Source organism: Tachyglossus aculeatus, chromosome 7 (assembly GCF_015852505.1).
Source record: "Tachyglossus aculeatus isolate mTacAcu1 chromosome 7, mTacAcu1.pri, whole genome shotgun sequence".
Taxonomy (NCBI): domain Eukaryota; kingdom Metazoa; phylum Chordata; class Mammalia; order Monotremata; family Tachyglossidae; genus Tachyglossus; species Tachyglossus aculeatus.
The window spans coordinates 17,805,175-17,830,134 of NC_052072.1; the positions used below are offsets into that span (position 1 = coordinate 17,805,175).

At 46.9% G+C, this 24,960-nt stretch overlaps 1 protein-coding gene across 1 annotated transcript in view; it reads right to left on the minus strand.

Moving 5' to 3' along the window:
- UHRF1BP1 (UHRF1 binding protein 1) overlaps nucleotides 1–24,960 on the minus strand; it is a 103,974-nt gene that overhangs the window by 78,532 nt on the left and 482 nt on the right. The window lies entirely within an intron of this gene.

The following is a 24,960-nucleotide window of genomic DNA, read 5'->3' on the forward strand; positions in this document are numbered from 1 at the left end:
AGCCCGGGCTTTGGAGTCAGAGGTTGTGGGTTCAAATCCCGGTTCCGCCACTTGTCAGCCGTGTGACTTTGGGCAAGTCACCTCACTTCTCTGGGCCTCAGTTCCCTCATCTGTCAAATGGGGATGAAGACTGTGAGCCACCCGTGGGCCAACCTGATCACCTTGTATCTTCCCCAGCGCTTAGAACAGTGCATTGCACATAGTGAGCGCTTAATAAATGCCATTATTATTGAGAAGCAGTGTGGCTCAGTGGAAAGAGCCCGGGCTTTGGAGTCAGAGGTCATGGGTTCAAATCCCGGCTCCGCTACTTGTCAGCTGTGTGACTTTGGGCAAGTCACTTCACTTCTCTGGGCCTCAGTTATCTCATCTGTAAAATGGGGCTTAAGACTGTGAGCCCCATGTGGGACAACCTGATCACCTTGGAATCTCCCCAGCGCTTAGAACAGTGCTTTGCAAATAGTAAGCGCTTAATAAATGCCATTAAAAGAAAAATAGAATGGGGAGACAGAGAACAAAACCAAACATACTAACAAAATAAAATAAATAGATAAATAAATAAATAAATAAATGTTAAGCGCTTACTATGTGCCAAGCACTGTTCTAAGCACTGAAAATAATAATAATAATAATGATGATGGCATTTGTTAAGCACTTACTGCGTGCCAAGCACTGTTTTTTAAGCGCTGGGGTAGGTACAAGGTTATCCCTCATGGGGCTCACAGTCTCAATCACATTTATTGAGTGCTTTCTACGTGCAGAGCACTGTACTAAGCGCTTGGAAGAGTTCAGTACCAAAGAATTAGGGGAAACGGTCCCTGCCCAAAAGGGGCACCTTCAAAGTCCTCCTAAAAAGCCACTTCCAAGTTGAAGTCAATCAATCAATCAATCAATCGCATTTATTGAGCGCTTACTGGGTGCAGAGCACTGGACTAAGCGCCTGGGAAGTCCAAGTTGGCAACATAGAGGGACAGGCCCTACCCAACAGTGGGCTCACAGTCTAGAAGCCAAGATCCGCCCTTTCCTCTCCATCCAAACCGCTACCCTGCTAATTCAAGCTCTCATCCTATCCCGTCTGGACTACTGCACTAGCCTTCTCTCTGATCTCCCATCCTCGTGTCTCTCTCCACTTCAATCCATACTTCATGCTGCTGCCCGGATTATCTTTGTCCAGAAACGCTCTGGACATATTACTCCCCTCCTCAAAAACCTCCAATGGCTACCGATCAATCTGCGCATCAGGCAGAAACTCCTCACCCTGGGCTTCAAGGCTGTCCATCCATCCCCTCGCCCCCTCCTACCTCCCCTCCCTTCTCTCCTTCTCCAGCCCAGCCCGCACCCTCCGCTCCTCCACCGCTGATCTCCTCAGCGTACCTCGCTCTCGCCTGTCCCGCCATCGACCCCCGGCCCACGTCATCCCCCGGGCCTGGAATGCCCTCCCTCTGCCCATCCGCCAAGCTAGCTCTCTTCCTCCCTTCAAGGCCCTGCTGAGAGCTCACCTCCTCCAGGAGGCCTTCCCAGATTGAGCCCCTTCTTTCCTCTCCCCCTCGTCCCCCTCTCCATCCCCCCGCCTTACCGCCTTCCCCTCCCCACAGCACCTGTATATATGTATATATGGTTGTACATATTTATTACTCTATTTATTTATTTATTTATTTATTTTACTTGTACATTTCTATCCTACTTATTTTATTTTGTTGGTATGTTTGGTTCTGTTCTCTGTCTCCCCCTTTTAGACTGTGAGCCCACTGTTGGGTAGGGACTGTCTCTATGTGATGCCAATTTGTACTTCCCAAGCGCTTAGTACAGTGCTCTGCACATAGTAAGCGCTCAATAAATACGATTGATTGATTGATTGATAGAAGCCCGAAGTCACCCAGCTGACTATAATATAATCAGTCAATCGTATTTATTGAGCGCTTACCCTCAACAACACCTAACTGCTCTCCATTCAGCAATTTACGTCAACGGTCTCCACAACTGAGAAGGTCAGGGGTTCATGGCTTTTTCAGTCACAGGTAAATATTTTCTAATAGGGTGCATTGGTTCTGTAGACTGTAAGCTCGTTGTGGGCAGGCAATGTGTCTGTTATGGGCCTGGAATGGCCTCCCTCTGCCCATCCGCCAAGCTAGCTCTCTTCCTCCCTTCAAGGCCCTACTGAGAGCTCACCTCCTCCAGGAGGCCTTCCCAGACTGAGCCCCTTCCTTCCTCTCCCCCTCGTTCCCCTCTCCATCCCCCCCATCTTACCTCCTTCCCTTCCCCACAGCACCTGTATATATGGATATATGTTTGTACATATTTGTTACTCTATTTATTTATTTTATTTGTACATATCTATTCTATTTATTTTATTTTGTTAGTATGTTTGGTTTTGTTCTCTGTCTCCCCCTTTTAGACTGTGAGCCCACTGTTGGGTAGGGACTGTCTCTATATGTTGTCAATTTGTACTTCCCAAGCGCTTAGTAGAGTGCTCTGCACATAGTAAGCGCTCAATAAATACGATTGATGATGATATTATTATATTGTACTCTCCCAAGTGCTTCGTACAGTGCTCTGCATGCCGCAAACGCTCAATAAATACTACTGACTGACTGACTGTTGAAAGGGAAATTGATACTAAGGCAATTGTTGTTGTTTTTTTTCTCCCGGCTTCATGTCCTGAATGAGAAGCAGAAGAGGGCACGTGGAAAAGCTAGGTAGAACTAGGTGGGGATAATCATTATATTTGTTATGGTCTTAATAATAATAATAATAATAATGGTATTTGTTAAAAGCTTACTGTGCCAAGCACTGTTCTAAGCACCACGGTAGGTTCAAGGTGATCAGGTTGTCCCAGGTGGGGCGCACAGTCTTAATCCCCGTTTTCCAGATGAGGTAACTGAGACCCAGAGAAGTTAAATGACTTGCCCAAAGTCACACGGCTGATGAGTGGCAGAGCCGGGATTAGAACCCACAACTTCTGACTCCCAAGCCCGGGCTCTTTCCACTAAGCCACGCGGCTTCTCTGTGCTTGTTTTTTTTGAATGGCATTTATTAAGCGCTTACTATGTGCAAAGCGCTGTTCTAAGCACTGGGGAGGTTACAAGGTGATCAGGTTGTCCCACGGGGGGCTCACGGTCTTAATCCCCATTTTCCAGGTGAGGTCACTGAGGCCCAGAGAAGTGAAGTGACTGGCCCAAAGTCACCCAGCTGACAACTGGCAGAGCTGGGATTTGAACCCATGACCTCTGACTCCAAAGCCCACGCTCTTTCCCACTGAGCCACACCACTTCTCCTGTTGTTGTTGGGTAGGAACCATCTCTATGCGTTGACAACTTGGACTTCCCGAGCGCTTAGTACAGTGCTCTGCACACAGTAAGCGCTCAATACAATTGAATGAATGAATGAATGAATGCTTACTATGTCTTTACTATGTGCTAAGCCCTGCATTATGCCCTGGCATAGATCCAAGGTCATCATGTCCCACATAGGGCTCACAATCTAAGTAGGAGAGAGAACAGGCAGTAATAATAATAATAATAATAATAATAATAATAATAATGGCATTTATTAAGCACTTACTATGTGCAAAGCACTGTTCTAAGCACTGGGGAGGTTACAAGGTGATCAGGTTGTCCCACGCGGGGCTCACAGTCTTAATCCCCATTTTACAGATGAGGTAACTGAGGCCCGGAGAAGTGAAGTGACTTGCCCAGAGTCACACAGCTGACAACTGGCAGAGCCAGGATTCGAACCCGTGACCTCTGACTCCAAAGCCCGGGCTCTTTCCACTGAGCCACGCGGCTTCTCTAATGAGCCCCCATTTTACAGATGGGGACTCTGAGGTAGAGAGAAGTGAAGTGACTGGCAAAGGGTCACACAGCAGACAAGGGGCTGAGGCGGGATTAGAACCCAGGTCTTCGGGCTCCTTGGCCGCGCCTCTTTTCACTGGGCCGCACTGCTTCAAGGCCGATCGAGGCCCACCTCCAACTGGTTGTGGGGTGGGATGTCTACTTCTGAGATTCAACGGGGAAGAGAAGCAGCGTGGCTCAGTAGAAAAAGCACGGCCCTGGGTTCTAATCCCGTCAATTGCCCGCTTTTTTCCTTTTTAATGGTATTTATTAAGCATTTGCTATCGGTCAGGCACTGTACTAAGCGCGAGGGTAGACACAAGTTATTTAGGTTGGACACAGGCCATGTCCCATATGGGACTCACAGTCTTAACCCCCATCTAACTGATGAGGTAACTGAGGCCCAGAGAAGTGAAGTGGCTTGCCCAAGGTCACACAGCAGGCAAGACTGTGAGCCCACTGCTGGGTAGGGACCGTCTCTATATGTTGCCAACTTGGACTTCCCAAGCGCTTAGTACAGTGCTCTGCACACAGTAAGCGCTCAATAAATACGATTGATTGATTGAATACGATTGAATGAAGTGGTGGAACCAGGATGATAATAACAATAATAATAATAATGGTGGTATTTATCAAGCGCTTACTATATGCAAAGCACTGTTCTAAGCGCTGGGGGGGATATAAGGTGATCAGGTTGTCCCATGGTTGCTCACAGTCTTAATCCCCATTTTACAGATGAGGCAACTGAGGCACAGAGAAGTTAAGCGGTTTGCCCAAGGTCACACAGCTGACAAGTGGTGGAGCCAGAATTCGAACCCATGACCTCTGACTCCCAAGCCCGCGCTCTTTCCACTGAGCCACGCTGCTTCACCCACATCCTTCTGACACTCAGGGCTATGCTCTAACCACTAGGACACGCTGCTTTTCTGCTGTGTGACCTTGGGCAAGTCACCTGGCTTCCCTGAGCTTGTTTTCTCAGCTGTAAAATGGGCATTAAAACCTGTTTTCCTTCCATGAAGTCATTCACTCAATCGTATTTATTGAGCTCTTACTGTGTGCAGAGCACTGTACTAAGCGCTTGGGAAGTACAAATCGGCAACATATAGAGACGGTCCCTACCCAACAACGGGTTCACAGTCTAGAAGGGGGGAGACAGACAACAAAACAAAACAAGTAGACAGGTACCGTCAAAATAAATAGAATTATAGCTATATACACAGGGATTGTGTCCATCCTGATTAACGCAGATCCACCGCAGACCTTGGAATAATGTTTATCACATAGCAAGCGCTTAACAACTACCACAGTCTTTATTACTTTTACTATTATACCTTAAAAAGCAAGTCAGAAGCAATTTTTTTAAAAAAATAGGCCAACTGACGACTACTACGAAATCATCATAACCACTATTAGAGAAGCAGCGTGGCTCAGTGGACGGAGCCCGGCCTCTGGAGCCAGAGGTCGTGGGTTCAAATCCCGGCTCCGCCACTTGTCAGCTGGGTGGCTTTGGGCAGGTCACTGCACTTCTCTGGGCCTCAGTTCCCTCATCTGGAAAATGGGGATTAAGACTGGGAGCCCCAGAGAAGTGAAGTGACTTGCCCGCGGCCATGCAGCCGGCAAGCGGCGGGGTTGGGATTAGAACCCAGGTCCTTCTTACCCCCAGGTCTGTGTTGCACCCACTGACGCTGCAGGAGATCTCTCCGTGTAGATACAAGTTAGAAGAATTAGAACAGTGCTTTGCACATAGTAAGCGCTTAATAAATGCCATTATTATTATTATTATTAAGAAGGCAGGAAATATTTCTATTCATCATGCAACCGAGCCAGCACCTTTCTTTCCTTTTTTTTTTCATTCCTTCATTCAATCGTACTTATTGAGCGCTTACTGTGTGCAGAGCACTGTACTAAGCGCTTGGGAAGTACAAGTTGGCAACATATAGAGACAGTCCCTACCCAACAATGGGCTCACCAACTAGAAGTATTTGTTAAGTGCTTACTCTGTGCCAGGCACTATTCGAAGCGCTGGGGTAGATACGAGTTAATTTTTTTTTTTTTTTTTTATAATGGTATTTATTAAGCGCTTACTATGTGCAAAGCACTGTTCTAAGCGCTGAGGGGGTTACAAGGTGATCAGGTTGTCCCACAGGGGGCTCACAGTCTTCATCCCCATTTTTACAGATGAGGTAACTGAGGCACAGAGAAGTTAAGTGACTTGCCCAAAGTCACACAGCTGACAATTGGCAGAGCCGGGATTTGAACCCATGACCTCTGACTCCAAAGCCCGCGCTCTTTTCCACTGAGCCATGCTGCTTCTCTGGACCCAATCCATGTCATTCTTTCATTCATTCAATCGTATTTATTGAGCGCTTACTGTGTGCAGAGCACTGTACTAAGCGCTTGGGAAGTACAAGTCGGCAACATAGAGAGATGGTCCCTAATAATAATAATAATTTTGGTATTTGTTAAGCGCTTACTACATGCAAAACACTGTTCTAAGCACTGGGGATGATACAATGATGATGATGATGATGGCATTTGTTAAGCGCTTACTATGTGCAAAGCACTGTTCTAAGTGCTGGTACAGGTGATCAGCCTGTCCCATGTGAGGCTCACAGTCTTAATCCCCATTTTACAGATGAGGTAAATGAGGCACAGAGAAGTGAAGTGACTTGCCCAAAGTCACACAGCTGACAAGCGGCGGAGCCGGGATTTGAACCCATGACCTCTGACTCCCAAGCCCGGGCTCTTTCCACTGAGCCACGCTGCTTCTCTATCTAACGCTGCTTCCCTACCCAACAATGGACTCACAGTCTAGTTGAAGAAGCAGCGTGGCTCAGTGGAAAGAGCCCAGGCTTGGGAGTCAGAGGTCATGGGTTCAAAAGCCCGCTCTGCCAACTGTCAGCTGTGTGACTTTGGGCAAGTCTCTCTGCACATAGTAAGCGCTTAATAAATGCCATTAAAAAAAAAAAAGTCACAACTTCTCTGGGCCTCAGTTACCTTATCTGTAAAATGGGGATGAAGACTGAGAGCCCCCCGTGGGACAACCTGATCACCTTGTAACCTCCCCAGCGCTTAGAACAGTGCTTTGCACAGAGTAAACGCTTAACAAATACCATCATCATCATTATTATTATTATTATTAGAAGGGGGAGACAGACAACAAAAGAAAACAAGGAGGGAGGTGTCAAAACTGTCAGAACAAATAGAATTAAAGCTATATGCACATAATAATAATAATAATAATAATAATAATGATGGCATTTGTTAAGCGCTTACTATGTGCAAAGCACTCTTCTAAGCGCTGGGGGGATACAATGGGATCAAGTTGTCCCACGTGGGGCTCACAGTCTTAATCCTCATTTTACAGATGAGGTAACTGAGGCTCAGAGAAGTGAAGTGACTTGCCCAAGGTCACACAGCAGACATGTGGCAGAGTCAGGATTAGAACCCATGATCTCTGACTCCAAAGCCCGGGCTCTTTCTGCTGAGCCACAGGAAGAGGGCTCAGTTAACATCCTTAACAAAATAAATAGAAGAGTAAATATGTACACTGTGAGCCCATTTTAGACTGTGAGCCCACTGTTGGGTAGGGACTGTCTCTCTATGTTGCCAACTTGTACTTCCCAAGCGCTTAGTACAGTGCTCTGCACACAGTAAGCGCTCAATAAATACGATTGATTGATTGATTGATGTACAAGTAAAATAAATAGAGTGATAAATCTGTACAAATATATGCAAGTGCTGCGGGGAGGGGGGGCTCACAGTCTTCATCCCGATTATACAGATGAGGCAACTGAGGCACAGAGAAGTGAACTAACTTGCCCAAGGTCACCCAAGTCCTTCCGATTCACTAGGCCACGCTCACATTCGGGACCTCTGGTCTCCACGTGCCGAGGGGGACGGACTGCTCAGCTCGGTAGCAGCTCGTGTAAACTTTGCTGCAAAGATATCTCAAAGAGGAACTTCCATTTCTCCGAAAAAGAGGCAAATAGGCATGCCCACCTAGAGTGATGAGGAACCGATTCGAGACCGTCGAGGATTTTATTTTGTTAGTACGTTTGGTTTTGTTCTCTGTCTCCCCCTTTTAGACTGTGAGCCCACTGTTGGGTAGGGACCGTCTCTAGATGTTGCCAACTTGGACTTCCCAAGCGCTTAGTACAGTGCTCTGCACACAGTAAGCGCTCAATAAATACGACGGATGATGATGATCACAGATCAGCCGTGCTTTGGGCCTGTCCTACCAGCCTAAAAGAAGAGAAGCAGCGTGGCTCAGTGGAGAAGAGCACGGGCTTTGGAGTCAGAGGTCATGGGTTCAAACCCCGGCTCCGCCAATTGTCAGCTGTGTGACTTTGGGCAAGTCACTTAACTTCTCTGGGCCTCAGTTACCGCATCTGTAAAATGGGGATTGAGACTGTGAGCCCCACGTGGGACAACCTGATCACCTTGTAACATCCCCAGCGCTTAGAACAGTGCTTTGCACGTAGTAAGCGCTTAATAAATGCCATCATTATTATTATTATTATTATTAAAAGCGAAAAACCCTGTCTGGACTCAGACTGGACGCTCGTTGTTATGTTTTGTTTCGTTGTCTGTCTCCCCCGTCTAGACTGCGAGCCCGCTGTTGGGTAGGGACCGTCTCTAGATGTTGCAAACTTGGACTTCCCAAGCGCTTAGTACAGTGCTCTGCGCATAGTAAGCGCTCAGTAAATACGATTGAATGAATGAATGAAATACTGTCCTCTCCCCAGTGCTTAGTACAGCGCTCTGCACACAGTAAGCGCTCCATAAATACCACTGATTGACAGGTTGTGCATCCACCCAGCCAACACACTGCTAACTTGCAAATGTCAACCCTGCCACGATACTGCTTGGAATCTAAATTAGTCTGCCTCAATACGAACAAACCCAAACCCAAATCGAGAAGTATTTCGCAAGCTGCCTTCCGAGGAAGGGCGGGGGCAGAAAAAGTGATATATTTGGGGAAATAAATCACCAGCTTTCCCACATCCCGCCTCAAAACGATTCTCCATCTATCCATATTTGCAAAGACTTCTACTTGCGGTGATGAAGTCGACCTATCCAAATCTGCTTCTCCCCTTCTCCTCGGCCTCGCGTTTCCTCCTGACTTTGCTGCAAAGATATCTCAAAGAGGAACTTTCATTTCTCTGAAAAAGAGGCAAATCGGCATGCCCGCCCAGAGTAATGAGGAACCGATTCTAGACCGTCGAGGAGCACAGATCAGCGGTGTTTTGGGCCTGTCCTACCAGCCTAAAAGCGAAAAACCCTGTTTGGACTCAGACTGGAAGCTCGTTGTTCTGTTTTGTTTTGTTGTCTGTCTCCCCCTTCTAGCCTGTGAGCCCGCTGTTGGGTAGGGACCGTCTCTAGATGTTGCCGACTTGATATTCACCCTATCTACGGCCCTACAGCATTTACGTATATACTAGTAATTTATTTGAATTTCTGTCTCCCCTTCTAAGCTCGTGGTAGGCCAGGAACCTATCAACTCAGTTGTACTTGCACTCTCCCAAGCGCTTAGTACGGCGCTCTGCAAACAGTAAGCGCTCAATACATTCCCTGATTTATTGATGAATTTATTGATTGATCATCATCATCAATCGTATTTATTGAGCGCTTACTATGTGCAGAGCACTGTACTAAGCGCTTGGGAAGTACAAATTGGCAGCATATAGAGACAGTCCCTACCCAACAGTGGGCTCACAGTCTAAAAGGGGGAGACAGAGAACAAAACCAAACATACTAACAAAATAAAATAAATAGAATAGATATGTACAAATAAAATAAATAGAGTAATAAATATGTACAAACATATTGATGGCACCAGACTCTGCCGCAATGTTCATTCTTGAATAAAGGGAAATTTTTAGAGTTTAAGGTCTCGCGTTTCCTCCTGACTTCAGGCCATCTCTAGTTGGATGACCCGCTGACGCCCCACCCTTAACATGTCCAAAACACAACTCCTCATCTTCCCATCCAAATCCTCTCCTACACCGCTGTTTTTCCCATCACTGTAGAAAACATCACCACCCTAACCCCTCTCCCAAAGCCCGTAACGCTGGCCTTGCCCTCGACTCATCTCATTCAATCTGCCACCAAATCCTGTCAGTTTAGCCTCCACGGCATAATTAAAAATCTGCCCTTTCCTCACCATCCAGACTGTTACCACGTTAAATCCAAGCACTTATCCTTATCCCACCTCTATTATTGCATCAGACTCCTCGCTGACTTTCCTGTCTCCTCTCTTTCCCCCCGCCTATTTTTTATTTTATGGTATTTGTTAAGCGCTTACTCTTTGCCAAGTCCTGGTACTAAATGCTGGGGTAAATACAAGCTAACCGGGTTGGACACATCTCTCTCCTGTCTATACTTTATCCTGCTGCCCGGATTGATTTTCTCAAAAACTATTCAGTGCATGTTTCCCCACTCCTCAAGAACCTTCGATGGTTGCCCATCCACCTCCGCATCAAAAAGAAACTCCTCACCCTCAGCTGGGGGGGACACTCAACCAGCTTGCTTCTTTTCTACCTTATCTTCCTGATTTTCCACGACAACCCAGTCCGCTCACTTTGCTCCTCCAATGATGATGATTTTGCTATTTGTTAAGCGCTTACTAGGTGTCAAGCACAGTTTTATGTGCTGGGGTAGACATAAGGTCATCAGGTTGTCCCCTGTGAGGAACTTGATATTCACCCTAACTTCAGCCCTACAGCATTTACGTATATACTAGTAATTTATTTGAATTTCTGTCTCCCCTTCTAAGCTCGTGGTGGGCCTGGAACCTATCAACTCAGTTGTACTGGACTCTCCCAAGTGCTTAGTACAGCGCTCTGCACACAGTAAGCGCTCAATAAATTCCCTGATTTATTGATGAATTTATTGACTGACGGGCGAAATCGATGGCACCAGACTCTGCCGCAATGTTCATTCATTCATTCAATTCATTCATTCAATCGTATTTATTGAGCGCTTACTGCGTGCAGAGCACTGTACTAAGCGCTTGGGAAGTCCAAGTTGGCAGCATCTAGAGACGGTCCCTACCCAACAGTGGGCTCACAGTCTAGAAGGGGGAGACAGACAACAAAACAAAACAAAACATATTAACAAAATAAAATAAATAGAATATGTACAACTAAAGTAAATAGAGTAATAATAGAGTAGTGTTCATTCTTGAATAAATGGAAATTTTTAGAGTTAAAGAGAGGCACTTGCTTATTCCTCATATAACGTGATAACACCGAGCCCTGTTTGACTTGGTCCTCCTGTAATTCCCGACTGAAAGACACCTTTGGAAGTTGTTCCGTAAAATTAAGTTAAATTTGTGGGCACGAATCCACAGGCAAGAGTTAAATCGATCAGAGGAATGCAGACAAAAAGTAAAAATCTCCAACCAGACACATTAAACCTTCTTACAGGCCCATGTGATAAATTCACGTGATACAGCTGATCCTGACAGGGAGCTTCCTCAATGAACTCTCAGTGTTTTCTTTATTTATTTTTTATTTATTTTATTATTATTATTTTTTTTTTTTTAAGATTTTTTTTGTGTGGTACTTGTTAAGCGCTGACTATGTACCAAGAACTGTACTAAACGCTGGGGTAGATACAAGATAATCAGGTTGGACACAGTCTCTGAACCACGTGAGGTTCACAGTCTAAGATGGAGGGAGGAGGATTGAATCCCCATTTCACAGATGAGGTCACGGAGACACAGAGAAGTTGGGTGACTTGCCCAAGGTCACACAGCAGGCAAAATGTGGAAAGATCGTGGTCTTGGGAGTCAGAGGGCCTGGATTCGAATCCCAGCTCTGCCAAATGCTTGCTGTGTGACCTTGGGCAAGTCACGTAACTTCTCTGTGTCTCAGTTCTCCTGGTCTCTCTCCTACTCAGACTGTGAGCCCCACGTGGGACAGGGACTGTGTCATCATCATCATCAATCGTATTTATTGAGCGCTTACTATGTGCAGAGCACTGTACTAAGCGCTTGGGAAGTACAAATTGGCAACATATAGAGACAGTCCCTACCCAACAGGGGGCTCAGTCTAAAATTGGTGTCAAACCCAATTCACTTGTACCTACCCCAGTGTTTAAAACAATGTTTGTCACATAGAAAGCGCTTAATCTCCCCCTTCTAGACTGTGAGCCCGTTTTTGGGTACGGACCGTCTCTATTTGTTGCCGAATTGTACTTTCCAAGCTCTTAGCGCAGCGCTCTGCACACGGTAAGCGCTCAATAAATACGGTCGAATGAATGAATAAATACCATAAAATAAATAAGAATAAAAAAGTCAAATTACAGATGAGCAATCTAACATATTCAGTCAGAGGGGTTCCATAACTGGACAGCCGACTTCCATGTCATCAGACGTACGATGGTCATGTCTGCTAATTCATTCATTCAATCGTATTTATTGAGCGCTTACTGTGTGCAGAGCACTGTACTAAGCGCTTGGGAAGTACGAGTTGGCAACATATAGAGACGGTCCCTACCTGACAGTGGGCTCACAGTCTAGAAGGGGGAGACGGAGAAACAATGGCATTTACTGAGCGTCTGCGTGCGGCGCATCGCACTAAGCTTTTGGGAAAGTACAACGTGACAGAGTTGGTACACGCTTCCTGCCGACAAGGGGCTTACAGTTGAAAGGGGAAGACAGACCTCAATATAAATAAATTACGGATACGTAAATAAGTGCTGGGGGGGCTGACGGTGAGATGAACATTGGATGCTCCCTGCGACTCGGCCTGGCGATACGATAACATCTCAGAGAAGCAGCGTGACTCAATGGAAAAGAGCCCGGGCTTTGGAGTCAGAGGTCATGGGTTCAAATCCCGGCTCCGCCAAGTGTCAGCTGTGCGCACCCTCCGCTCCTCCACCGCTAATCTCCTCACCGTACCTCGCTCTCGCCCGTCCCGCCATCGACCCCCGGCCCACGTCCTCCCCCGGGCCCGGAATGCCCTCCCTCTGCCCCTCCACCAAGCTAGCTCTCTTCCTCCCTTCAAGGCCCTGCTGAGAGCTCACCTCCTCCAGGAGGCCTTCCCAGACTGAGCCCCTTCCTTCCTCTCCCCCCTCGTCCCCCTCTCCATCCCCCCATCTTACCTCCTTCCCTTCCCCCACAGCACCTGTATATATGTATATATGTTTGTACATATTTATTACTCTATTTATTTATTTATTTTACTTGTACATATCTGTTCTATTTATTTTATTTTGTTAGTATGTTTGGTTTTGTTCTCTGTCTCCCCCTTTTAGACTGTGAGCCCACTGTTGGGTAGGGACTGTCTCTATATGTTGCCAATTTGTACTTCCCAAGTGCTTAGTACAGTGCTCTGCACATAGTAAGCGCTCAATAAATACGATTGATGATGATGATGATGACTTTGGGCAAATCACTTAACTTCTCTGAGCCTCAGTTCCCTCAACTGTAAAATGGGGATGAAGACTGTGAGCCCCCCGTGGGACAATCTGATCACCTTGTACCTCCCCAGCGCTTAGAACAGTGCATTGCACATAGTAAGCGCTTAATAAATGCCATCATTATTATCATTATTATTATTATCTCCCTCTCTCTTAATTTTCCCTTCTTCCCCCACCCACGTGGTGCTTTTGATGACCTTTTCCGTATTTCCCCAGGGGTCCTGGGAGAGTCCCCACCTCTCAACTCTACCCAGGCGCCCAGAGATAGTGTCAAAAGGAGAAGATGTGGCAAAATTGAAAGCGATCTCTTATAAAGTCAAAGCCGGGTAGAAATTTAGCAGTCGATCTCTCGTCGCTTGAAACGCCTTACGTTTGGAAGGGCCTGTGACTATTTCTGGGGGCCAACAGACATAATTACGCGAAGGAAATTGTACTTCCCCACTTAGTAAAGTGCTCTGCACAGCGGCGTGGCTCAGTGGAAAGAGCACAGGCTTGGGAGTCAGAGGTCATTGGTTCGAATCCCGACTCCGCCAATTGTCAGCTGCGTGACCTTGGGCAAGGCACTTAATTTCTCTGGGCCTCAGTTACCTTGTCTGTAAAATGGGGGTTCATTCATTCATTCAATCGTATTTATCATCATCATCATCATCAATCGTATTTATTGAGCGCTTAATATGTGCAGAGCACTGTACTAAGCGCTTGGGAAGTACAAATTGGCAACATATAGAGACAGTCCCTACCCAACATTGGGCTCACAGTCTAGAAGGGGGAGACAGAGAACAAAACCAAACATACTAACAAGATAAAATAAATAGAATAGATATGTACAAGTAAAATAAATAAATAAATAGAGTAATAAATATGAACAAACATATATACATATATACAGGTGCTGTGGGGATGGGAAGGAGGTGGGATGGGGGAGATGGAGAGGGGGACGAGGGGGAGAGAAAGGAAGGGGCTCAGTCTGGGAAGGCCTCCTGGAGGAGGTGAGCTCTCAGCAGGGCCTTACTGTGTGCAGAGCACTGTACTAAGCGCTTGGGAAGTCCAAGTTGGCAACATATAGAGACGGTCCCTACCCAAAAGCGGACTCACAGCCTAGAAGAGTAGGCTCACAGTCTAGTCCAGTCGCCTCTGCCTGGGCCGTATATAGTTCCTTTCTTCCCCTTCCCAAGCCTCAGTTCCCCAAGAGACAGAGGGCCACCTCACCTGGTGCTTTCTGGCTGTAGAGAAGCAGTGTGGCTCAGTGGAAAGAGCCCGGGCTTGGGAGTCAGAAGTCATGGGTTCTAATCCCGACTCCGCCACATGTATTTATTTATTTATTTTATTTGCACAGATTTATTCTATTTATTTTATTTTGTTAATACGTTTTGTTTTGTTCTCTGTCTCCCCCTTCTAGACTGTTGGGTAGGGACTGTCTCTAGATGTTGCCAACTTGGACTTCCCAAGCGCTTAGTACAGTGCTCTGCACACAGTAGGCGCTCAACAGATATGACTGAATGAATGAATGAATGTCTGCTGTGTGACCTTGGGCAAGTCGCTTAACTTCTCTGAGCCACCGTTCCCTCATCCGTAAAATGGGGATTAAGACTGTGAGCCCCACGTGGGACAACCTGATCACCTTGTATCCCCGCAGCGCTTAGAACAGTGCTTTGCACATAGTAAATGCTTAACAAATACTATTATTATTATAGTAAGCGCTCAATCATTACCACGGATTGACTGATTGATTCTTGCCACTGAATGCCCGATCAACTGCTGGGCATATTTTGGTTTTCAATAATTACCCCAGCTCTCACAAACAAAAGCCTGGATTTTTAGCCGCGTGGCCCAGTGGAAAGAGCACGGGCTTGGGAGCCAGAGTTCATGGGTTCTAATCCCTGCTCTGCCACTGGTAAGCTGGGTGACTATGGGCAAGTCACTTCACTTCTCTGGGCCTCAGTAACCTCATCTGGAAAATGGGGATTAAGACTGTGAGCCTCACACGGGACAATCTGATTACCTTGTATCTACCCCACTGCTTAGAACAGTGCTTGGCATATAGCAAGCGCTTAACAAATACCATTATTATTATTACTATTAACTTCTCTGTGCCTCAGTTCCCTCATCTGTAAAATGGGGATTAAGACTGTGAGCCCCATGTGGGACAGTAACTGTGTCCAACTTGACTGACCTATATCTACCCCGGCGCTTAAAACAGTGCTTGTCCCACAGTAACTGCTTAACAAGTACAATAATAATAATCATAATTACGATAAGAACAACAAAGCACTTAGTACAGTGCTCTGCACACAGTTTTACAAAAACCATCATTATTATTAACTTCTCTGTGCCTCAGTTCCCTCATCTGTAAAACGGGGATTAAGACTGTGAACCCCACGTGGGACAACCTGATTATCTTGTCTCTACCCCACCGCTTAGAATGCGTGGCACGTAGCATGAGCTTAACAAATACCATCATTATTATTACTATTAACTTCTCTGTGCCTCAGTTCCCTCATCTGTAAAATGGGGATTAAGACTGTGAGCCCCATGTGGGACAGTAACTGTGTCCAACTTGACTGACCTATATCTACCCCGGCGCTTAAAACAGTGCTTGTCCCACAGTAACTGCTTAACAAGTACAATAATAATAATCATAATTACAGTAAGAACAACAAAGCGCTTAGTACAGTGCTCTGCACACAGTTTTACAAAAACCATCATTATTATTAACTTCTCTGTGCCTCAGTTCCCTCATCTGTAAAACGGGGATTAAGACTGTGAACCCCACGTGGGACAACCTGATTATCTTGTCCCTACTCTACCGCTTAGAACAGTGCTTGGCACGTAGCATGAGCTTAACAAATACCATCATTATTATTATTACTATTAACTTCTCTGTGCCTCAGTTCCCTCATCTGTAAAATGGGGATTAAGACTGTGAGCCCCATGTGGGACAGTAACTGTGTCCAACTTGACTGACCTATCTCTACCCCGGCGCTTAAAACAGTGCTTGTCCCATAGTAACTGCTTAACAAGTACAATAATAATAATCATAATTACAATAAGAACAACAAAGCGCTTAGTCCAGTGCTCTGCACACAGTAAGCGCTCAACAAATACGACTGAATGAATGAACATTATGAAAGAGAGACTCAAGGGAACCACCTCTGGAGATGGAAACTGGGTGTCCCCTCCCATGCTCTAATCAAAATTTTGTGGTAGGTTTTCCCTGCTGTTAGGACTTCCCCTCTCTAGACTGTAAACTTGTTGTGGGCAGGGAATGTGTCTGTTGGTATATTGGATTCTCCCAAGCGCTTAGTACAGTGCTCTGCACACAGTAAGCGCTCAATAAATACGATTGATGATGATGATGCTTTGCACACAGTAAGTGCTCAATAAATATGACTGAATGAATGAATGGGGCATCAGACTTTTGCATATTACTTTCACCCCTGCACTGCGAGTGCAAAGGGACACTTGGAAGTTTGCTTAAAATGCCTTTCTATTTAAACATAAAATGAAGTGGCATTTACGCCACTCGGCCTCTCCAATAACCGTGATGAATCACTTTGAGAAACAGAGATCGTTTCCCAAGTACTGAAAGAAAAAAAGGGCCGCTTGGAAGTTTGCTTAAAATGCCTTTCTATTAAACATGAAATGAAGTGGCATTTACGCCACTCAGCCTCTCCAATAACCGTGATGAATCGCTTTGAGAAACAGAGATCGTTTCCCAAGTACTGAAAGAAAAGAGTCGCTCAATCTTCTGTGCCAGGATTGCTGGGGCCCAGCCAATGCGATGTTAAAAGTCCAGAGCACAGTAAATGACCTTATTCAGGGTTGTAGGGAAGGAAACTCATCAAAATCGATAGCGAACAACTTTTGCTTAACGGCCAGAAATCCCAACTCGACATCACTCGACAACAATACTCAACAACAATCACTCAAGCGCTTAGTACAGTGCTCTGCACATAGTAAGCGCTCAATAAATACGATTGATGAGCAATAAGCATCGGAATCATAAGATTTGAAAGTGGGTATCCAATCTAGCACTCAGAACAGTGCCTGGCACATAGTAAGCACTCGACAAATACCATTTAAAAAAAATGAATAACCTCACCAAGACACCAGCATGTTCTTGGATTTTAAAAACTGCAACATGAACTTGGAATTTAAACATCTGCACCTAATGCCTTCAAATTTACAGGCACAGGGGATAATAATAATAATAATGGCATTTATTAAGCGCTTACTATGTGCAAAGCACTGTTCTAAGCGCTGGGGAGGTTACAAGGTGATCAGGTTGTCCCACGTGGGGCTCACAGTCTTAATCCCCATTTTACAGATGAGGATGAGAACCAAAACGTGGAAGTTAATAGTAGCAAAAACTCCAAACCATCCGATTTAGTTTTCTACTCAACAAACGCAAAATCTCACCCATATAAATGATTGGGAGTCCAATTATGTAAAGCAACCCCATGTGAACAATCTTTGGTGATGCGCACGAAACGTAAAAGGAGCTTTAATATATGGTTTTACTTAACCGGAAATGTTAGAAATTTGGGAAATGACGAGATTTCAAAAACCGGGAGACTGGAAAATGAGACCAGCCCTGGCTGTAGGGCTCACCCATTTAAGGCAATCTGAAAGTCTCCAACCCTTGATCCAATTTGTTTTATTTATCGCTGGCAGACAATAAACAGGCTCTGTCTGTGTCCCTCTCATTCTAGTTCTAATTCCCTATTTGCCTCTGATTAAATGACAGACTTAGTTTCCTTTGGTTTCTTTAATGGACACTCAGCCATTGGCATTATCCAAGCTGCAAAGCCCCACCGTGTTCTCCAATTCTACGGGACAAAGTTTGTCCCAGCCCGGTTTATCGATCGATGGTATTTGTTGAGCACTTACTCTGTGCAGAGCTCTGTACTAAACGCTTGGGAGAGGACACTCGTCCCCCTCTGCATCCCCCCCATCTTACCTCCTTCCCTTCCCCACAGCACCTGTAGATATGTATATATGTTTGTACATATTTATTACTCTATTTATTTCGCTTGTACATATCTATTCTATTTATTTTATTTTGTTAGTATGTATGGTTTTGTTCTCTGGTCTCCCCCTTTTAGACTGTGAGCCCACTGTTGGGTAGGGACTGTCTCTATATGTTGCCAATTTGTACTTCCCAAGTGCTTAGTACAGTGCTCTGCACACAGTAAGCGCTCAATAAATACGATTGATGATGATGAGGAGGACACTACAAAAGACACATTCTCCGCATGCGACGAGTTTCCGGTTTAGAGACGAGCTTACAGTCTGGTTCCTGAATTGTTCGCCCACTTTACTCAATCCTACTTTTCTATCCCATTCCAATAGTTGGTTTCCCCAATCCTTACAACCTAAAAGGATAATCCAGATAAAACTCACGGGGTAGACGGGTTGGCTTTAGTGTAGAAGCCCAGCGTATAAGGAAGGGAAAGATTCTTACTATAACATAGGTGAGAGACTTCTTTTCAGCCTTGCACTTGGATTTGCATCCTTTATTCACCCCTCCCCTAGCTCCACAGCACTAAGTACATATCTGTAATTTACTTCTATTAATATCTGTCTCCCTCTCTAGACTGTAAGCTCACTGGGGGCAGGGAGCATGTCTACCAACTCTGTTATGTTGCATTCTCCCACACAGTAAGCACTCAGTAAATTCAATTGATGGATTGATTTCAGTACAACAGAGTTGGTAGACTCATTTCCCGCCCATAAGGACCTTACGGTTTAGAGGACAAGACAGGCATTAATATAAATAAATAAATTACGGATATGTACGGGCTGAGGGTGAGTTAAAAATCAGGTGCATCAAGGGTGCAGATTCAAGTAGCCCACTGTTGGGTAGGGACTGTCTCTATATGTTGCCAATTTGTACTTCCCAAGCACTTAGTACAGTGCTCTGCACACAGTAAGCGCTCAATAAATACGAATGATGATGAAGTACGTAGGTGATGCAGTTATTTTACCTGTACATATCTATTCTATTTATTTTATTTTGTTAATATATTTGGTTTTGTTCTCTGTCTCCCCCTTCTAGACTGTGAGCCCACTGTTGGGTAGGGACTGTCTCTAAATGTTGCCAACTTAGACTTCCCAAGCGCTTAGTACAGTGCTCTGCACACAGTAAGCGCTCAATAAATACGATTGATTGATTGATTCCCAACTCTCTCATTTTGACAATTTGATGCTTGGAAGGAGTGTGGCCTAGCGGCAAGAGCACAGGCCTTAGAGTCAAAGGAAATGGGTTCAAATCCCGGCTCCGCCGCTTGCCCGCTGGGTGACTTTGGGCAAGTCGCTTCACTTCTCTGGGCCTCCGTTCCCTTACCTGTAAAATGGGGATTCGATACCTGGTCTCTCCTTCCTACTCTGTTGGGTAGGGACCGTCTCTGTATATTACTGTGTGCAGAGCACTGTACTAAGCACTTGGAAAGGACAACTGAGCAACAAATAGAGACAATCACTGCCCAACAACGGGCTCACAGTCTAGAAGGGGGGAGACAGACTTCAAAACAAGTAAACAGGCATCAGTAGCATCGATATAAATAGAATTATAGATACATACACATCATTAATAAAACAAATAGTATAATTCATTCATTCAATCGTAGTTATTGAGTGCTTACGGTGCGCAGAGCACTGTACTAAGCGCTTGGGAAGTACAAGTTGGCAACATATAGAGATGGTCCCTACCCAACAACGGGCTCACAGTAAATATATACATATATTTACTGGGGGGGGGAAAAGAGCACGGGCCTGGGTTCTAAACCCGGCTCTGCCACTGGTCTGCCGTGTGTGACCTCGGGCAAATCACTTCACTTCTCTGGGCTTCAGTTTCCTCATCTGCAAACTGGGGATTAAATCCCAGTCCCGCCTACACCATGTGGGTCGGGAACTGGGACCGACCCGTTTATCCTACTTCCACACCAGCGTTTTGAACAGTTCTTGACACATAGTAAGCGCCTAACGAGTGTCATTATTACTAGTACTACAATATAACAAAGTTGGTAGACACATTCCCAGCCTGAGCCCCCTCCTTCCTCTCCCCCTCCTTCCCCTCCACACCTCCTTCCCTTCCCCACAGCACCTGTACATATGTATACATGTTTGTACGTATTTATTACTCTATTTATTGATTTATTTTACTTGTACCTATTTATTCTGTTAATAAGTTTTGTTTTGTTCTCTGTCTCCCCCTTCTAGACTGTGAGCCCACTGTTGGGTAGGGACCGTCTCTAGATGTTGCCAACTTGGACTTATTTTGTTAGTACGTTTGGTTTTGTTGTCTGTCTCCCCCTTCTAGACTGTGAGCCCACTGTTGGGTAGGGACTGTCTCTCTATGTTGCCAACTTGGACTTCCCAAGCGCTTAGTACAGTGCTCTGCACACAGTAAGCGCTCAATAAATACAATTGATTGGTTGATTGACCTCCCAGACTGAGCCTCTTCCTTCCTCTCCCCCTCCCCATCCCCGCCTTACCTCCTTCCCCTCCCCACAGCACCTGTATATATGTTTGCACATATTTATTACTCTATTTTACTTGTACATATTTATTCTATTCACCTGTATATATGTATATATGGTTGTACATATTTATTACTCTATTTATTTATTTATTTATTTTACTTGTACATATCTATCCTATTTATTTTATTTTGTTGGTATGTTTGGTTTTGTTCTCTGTCTCCCCCTTTTAGACTGTGAGCCCACTGTTGGGTAGGGACTGTATCTATGTGTTGCCAATTTGTACTTCCCAAGCGCTTACTACAGTGCTCTGCACATAGTAAGCGCTCAATAAATACGATTGATGATGATGATGATTTATTTTATTTTGTTAATATGTCTTGCTGTGTTGTCTGTCTCCCCCTTCTAGACCGTGAGCCCGCTGTTGGGTAGGGACCGTCTCTCTATGTTGCCAACTTGTACTTCCCAAGCGCTTAGTACACTGCTCTGCACACAGTAAGCGCTCAATACAAATGAATGAATGAAGGACTGAAAAAAAAAACCAACCACAGGACTTTGCCTGCTCTTTTCGTAGCCTGAAAATTGTTGAACTGCCCCGTGTCATAAAACCCACTTCCCGACAGCCCCCTGGCACCTGGATGATAGGGAGGAGAGCAGCAGTGGGGACAAGGAGACTAGGAGAAGAGTGGGAATGATGCAACCAAAAAGCCAGGGTGGAGTCGTGGAATTTTCAGTGGAGAGACTCTGGGAGTCAGCCTGAAGGATAAACCTGTGGGAAAAGGAGTCTACCGGGCAGCGGTGGCTCACAACTTGCCTACCAGGAAGAGCACGGGCCTGAGTGTCAAAGAAAATGGGTTCTAATCAATCAGATTTATTGAGCGCTTACTGTGTGCAGAGCACTGTACTAAGCGCTTGGGAAGTACAAGTTGGCAACATATAGAGACAGTCCCTACCAGGCAGCATTTTTTGGGAAGGAGGCATCATCCAGAGTAGGTGAGGTATCAAATATTTGAAAAGAAGGGTGGGAGGAGTCCGGGATCCAAAAAGCCAAGAAAGTAGAGGTCTGTAGGGGAAGGGGGGTGATGGAAGCAGAGAAATCTCTAGGCTCAATGTAAAGAGCGTGGGCTTGGGAGTCAGGGGTCATGGGTTCGAATCCCCGCTCAGCCACCTGTCAGCTGCGTGACCCTGGGCAAGCCACTTGACTTCTCTGGGCCTCACCTATTTATTTTATTTTGTTAATATGTTTTGTTTTGTTCCCTGTCACCCCCTTCTAGACTGTGAGCCCACTGTTGGGTAGGGACCGTCTCTATATGTCGCCAACTTGGACTTCCCAAGCGCTTAGTCCAGTGCTCTGCACACAGTAAGCGCTCAATAAATACGATTGAATGAATGAATGAATCAGTAAAATGGGGATTAAGACTGTGTCCCACGTGGGACAACCTGATCACCTTGTATCCTCCCCAGGGCTTAGAACAGTGCTTTGCACATAGTAAGCGCTTAACAAATACCAACATTATTATTAAATCTAAGGCAAAGGGGGTCACAGATGCGGGGGCAACACCTGAGGGGGGTTGAGGTGGAGTTGGAATTTGAGAGGGTGAGGCTGGGGATTGAGGGAGGTGAGAAGGGAGGCTGGGGCCTGAGGGATGGTGATTCATTCATTACTGAGCGCTTACTGTGGGCAGAGCACTGTCCTAAGTGCGTGGGAGAGGAAAGTACAACAACAGACAGTCACAGTCCCTGCCCAAAAGGAGCTTAGTACAAGCGCTTAGTACAGTGCTCTACACATAGTAAGCGCTCAATAAATATGATTGATTGATTGAGCTGATGTGAGGCAGTTGGAGGCTGTGGGGCAGCCAAGTTGGGTGGCTGGGCCTTGAGGGGCAGTGGTGGAGGCTCCTGAGGGGCAGTGGATGGGGGAGGATGCGACCTGGAGCCCATTGTTGGGTAGGGACCGTCTCTTTGTGTTGCCAATTTGTACTTCCCAAGCGCTTAGTCCAGTGCTCTGCACACAGTAAGCGCTCAATAAATACGATTGAATGAATGAATGAATGGAGAGAAGGGAAGGGCGAGGCTGGGCACTGGCAGAGAGGGGAGGCCAGGTCTTGAGGGACGGTGAAGGAGGTCTCTGGGGCCTGAGGGGTGGCCAAGGGAGTCTCCGAGGCATGAAGAGGTGCTGTAAAGGGGGCTCGGGAGCCTGAGGGGTGGCAAATGTGGAAGGGTGGGCTCTGAGGGGCATCAAAAGGGACCGGTGAAAGGGTAAGCCAGGAGTTGAGGGGCGACCGGGCCCTGGGGATGGCCAAACGAGGAGGCTGGGACCTGGGGTAGCGGAGGGAGGAGGCCGGGGCAAGAGGAGTTCAGAAGGAGTCCCTGGGACCTGGGGGATGGCGGAGGAGGAAGGCTTGGCCCTGAGGGGCAGCCAAAGGGTAGGCCGGAGAAGGGGTGGCCAGGCCCTGGGGGCAGCAAAGCGGGGAGGCCAAAGGGGAAGGCTTTGAATAATAATAATAATAATAATAATAATAGTATTTGTTAAGCGCCTATTATGTGCAAAGCACTGTTCTAAGCGCTGGGAGGATACAAGGTGACCAGGTTGTCCCACTTGGGGCTCACAGTCTTAATCTCAATTTTACAGATGAGGGAACTGAGGCCCAGAGAAGTGAATCAATCAATCGTATTTATTGAGTGCTTACTGTGTGCAGAGCACTGTACTAAGCGCTTGGGAAGTCCAAGTCGGCAACATCTAGAGACAGTCCCTACCCAACAGTGGGCTCACAGTCTAAAAGGGGGAGACAGAGAACAAAACCGAACATACTAACAAGATAAAATAAATAGAATAGATATGTACAAGTAAAATAAATAAATAAATGGAGTAATAAAGTGAAGTGAAGTGACTTGCCCAAAGTCACACCGCTGACAATGGGCAGAGCCGGGATTTGAACCCATGACCGCAGCGTGGCTCAGTGAGAAGAGCCCGGGCTTGGGAGTCAGAGGTCGTGGGTTCGAATCCCGGCTCCGCCCCTTGTCAGCTGTGTGACTTGGGCAAGTCGCTTCACTTCTCTGGGCCTCAAGTTCCCTCACCTGTCAAATGGGGTGAGCCCCACGGGGGACAACCTGATCACCTTGTATCTACCCCAGCTCTCAGCACAGTGCTTGGCACATAGTAAGCGCTTAACAAATGCCAACATGATTATTATCATAAAGGCTGGGGCAGCAAACGGAGAGGCCAGACTTTGGGGGACAGAAAAGAGGGGAGGCCGGGGACTGGAGGACGGGTGGAGACGGGGGAGGCTGGGATCTGGGGGATGGATGGAGAAGGGGGGAGGCTGGGATCTGGGAGATGGTCAACGGGGGAGGCTGGGATCTGAGAGACAGAGGGACTGTCTCTGAGAGATCTGAGAGACAGAAGTGGGTGGGGGAGCTCAGGGTCCGGGGGACGGGAAACGGGGGAGGGATGGGGAAGGGGGAGGCTGGGGGATGGCCAAGCGGGGAGGCTGGGGGATGGCAAGGCCGGGAGGCTGGGGGATGGCAAGGCGGGGAGGCTGGGGGATGGCAAGGTGGGGAGGCTGGGGCCTGGGGGATAGCAAAGTGGGGAGGCTGGGGGATGGCAAAGTGGGGAGGCTGGGGCCTGGGGGATGGCAAAGTGGGGAGGCTGGGGGATGGCAAAGCGGGGAGGTTGGGGGATGGCAAAGTGGGGAGGCTGGGGCCTGGGGAATGGTAAAGCGGGGAGGCTGGGGCCTGGAGGATGGCAAAGTGGGGAGGCTGGGGGATGGCAAAGTGGGGAGGCTGGGGCCTGCGGGATGGCAAAATGGGGAGGCTGGGGGATGGCAAAGCCGGGAGGCTGGGGCCTGGGGGATGGTAAAGTGGGGAAGCTGGGGGATGGCAAAGTGGGGACGCTGGGGGATGGCAAATTGGGGACGCTGGGGGATGGCAAAGCAGGGAGGCTGGGGGATGGCAAAGCAGGGAGGCTGGGGGATGGCAAAGCAGGGAGGCTGGGGGATGGCAAAGCGGGGAGGCTGGGGGATGGCAAAGCGGGAGACTTGAGCCTGGGGGATGGTAAAGCGGGGAGGCTGGGACCTGGGGGATGGCAAAGTGGGGAGGCTGGGGGATGGCAAAGCCGGGAGGCTGGGGCCTGGGGGATGGCAAAGCGGGGAGGCTGGGGGCTGAGGGGCAAGGAAGGAGGGAGGCCAGGGTCTGCGGGACGGTAAAGGGGGAGGCCGAGAGCA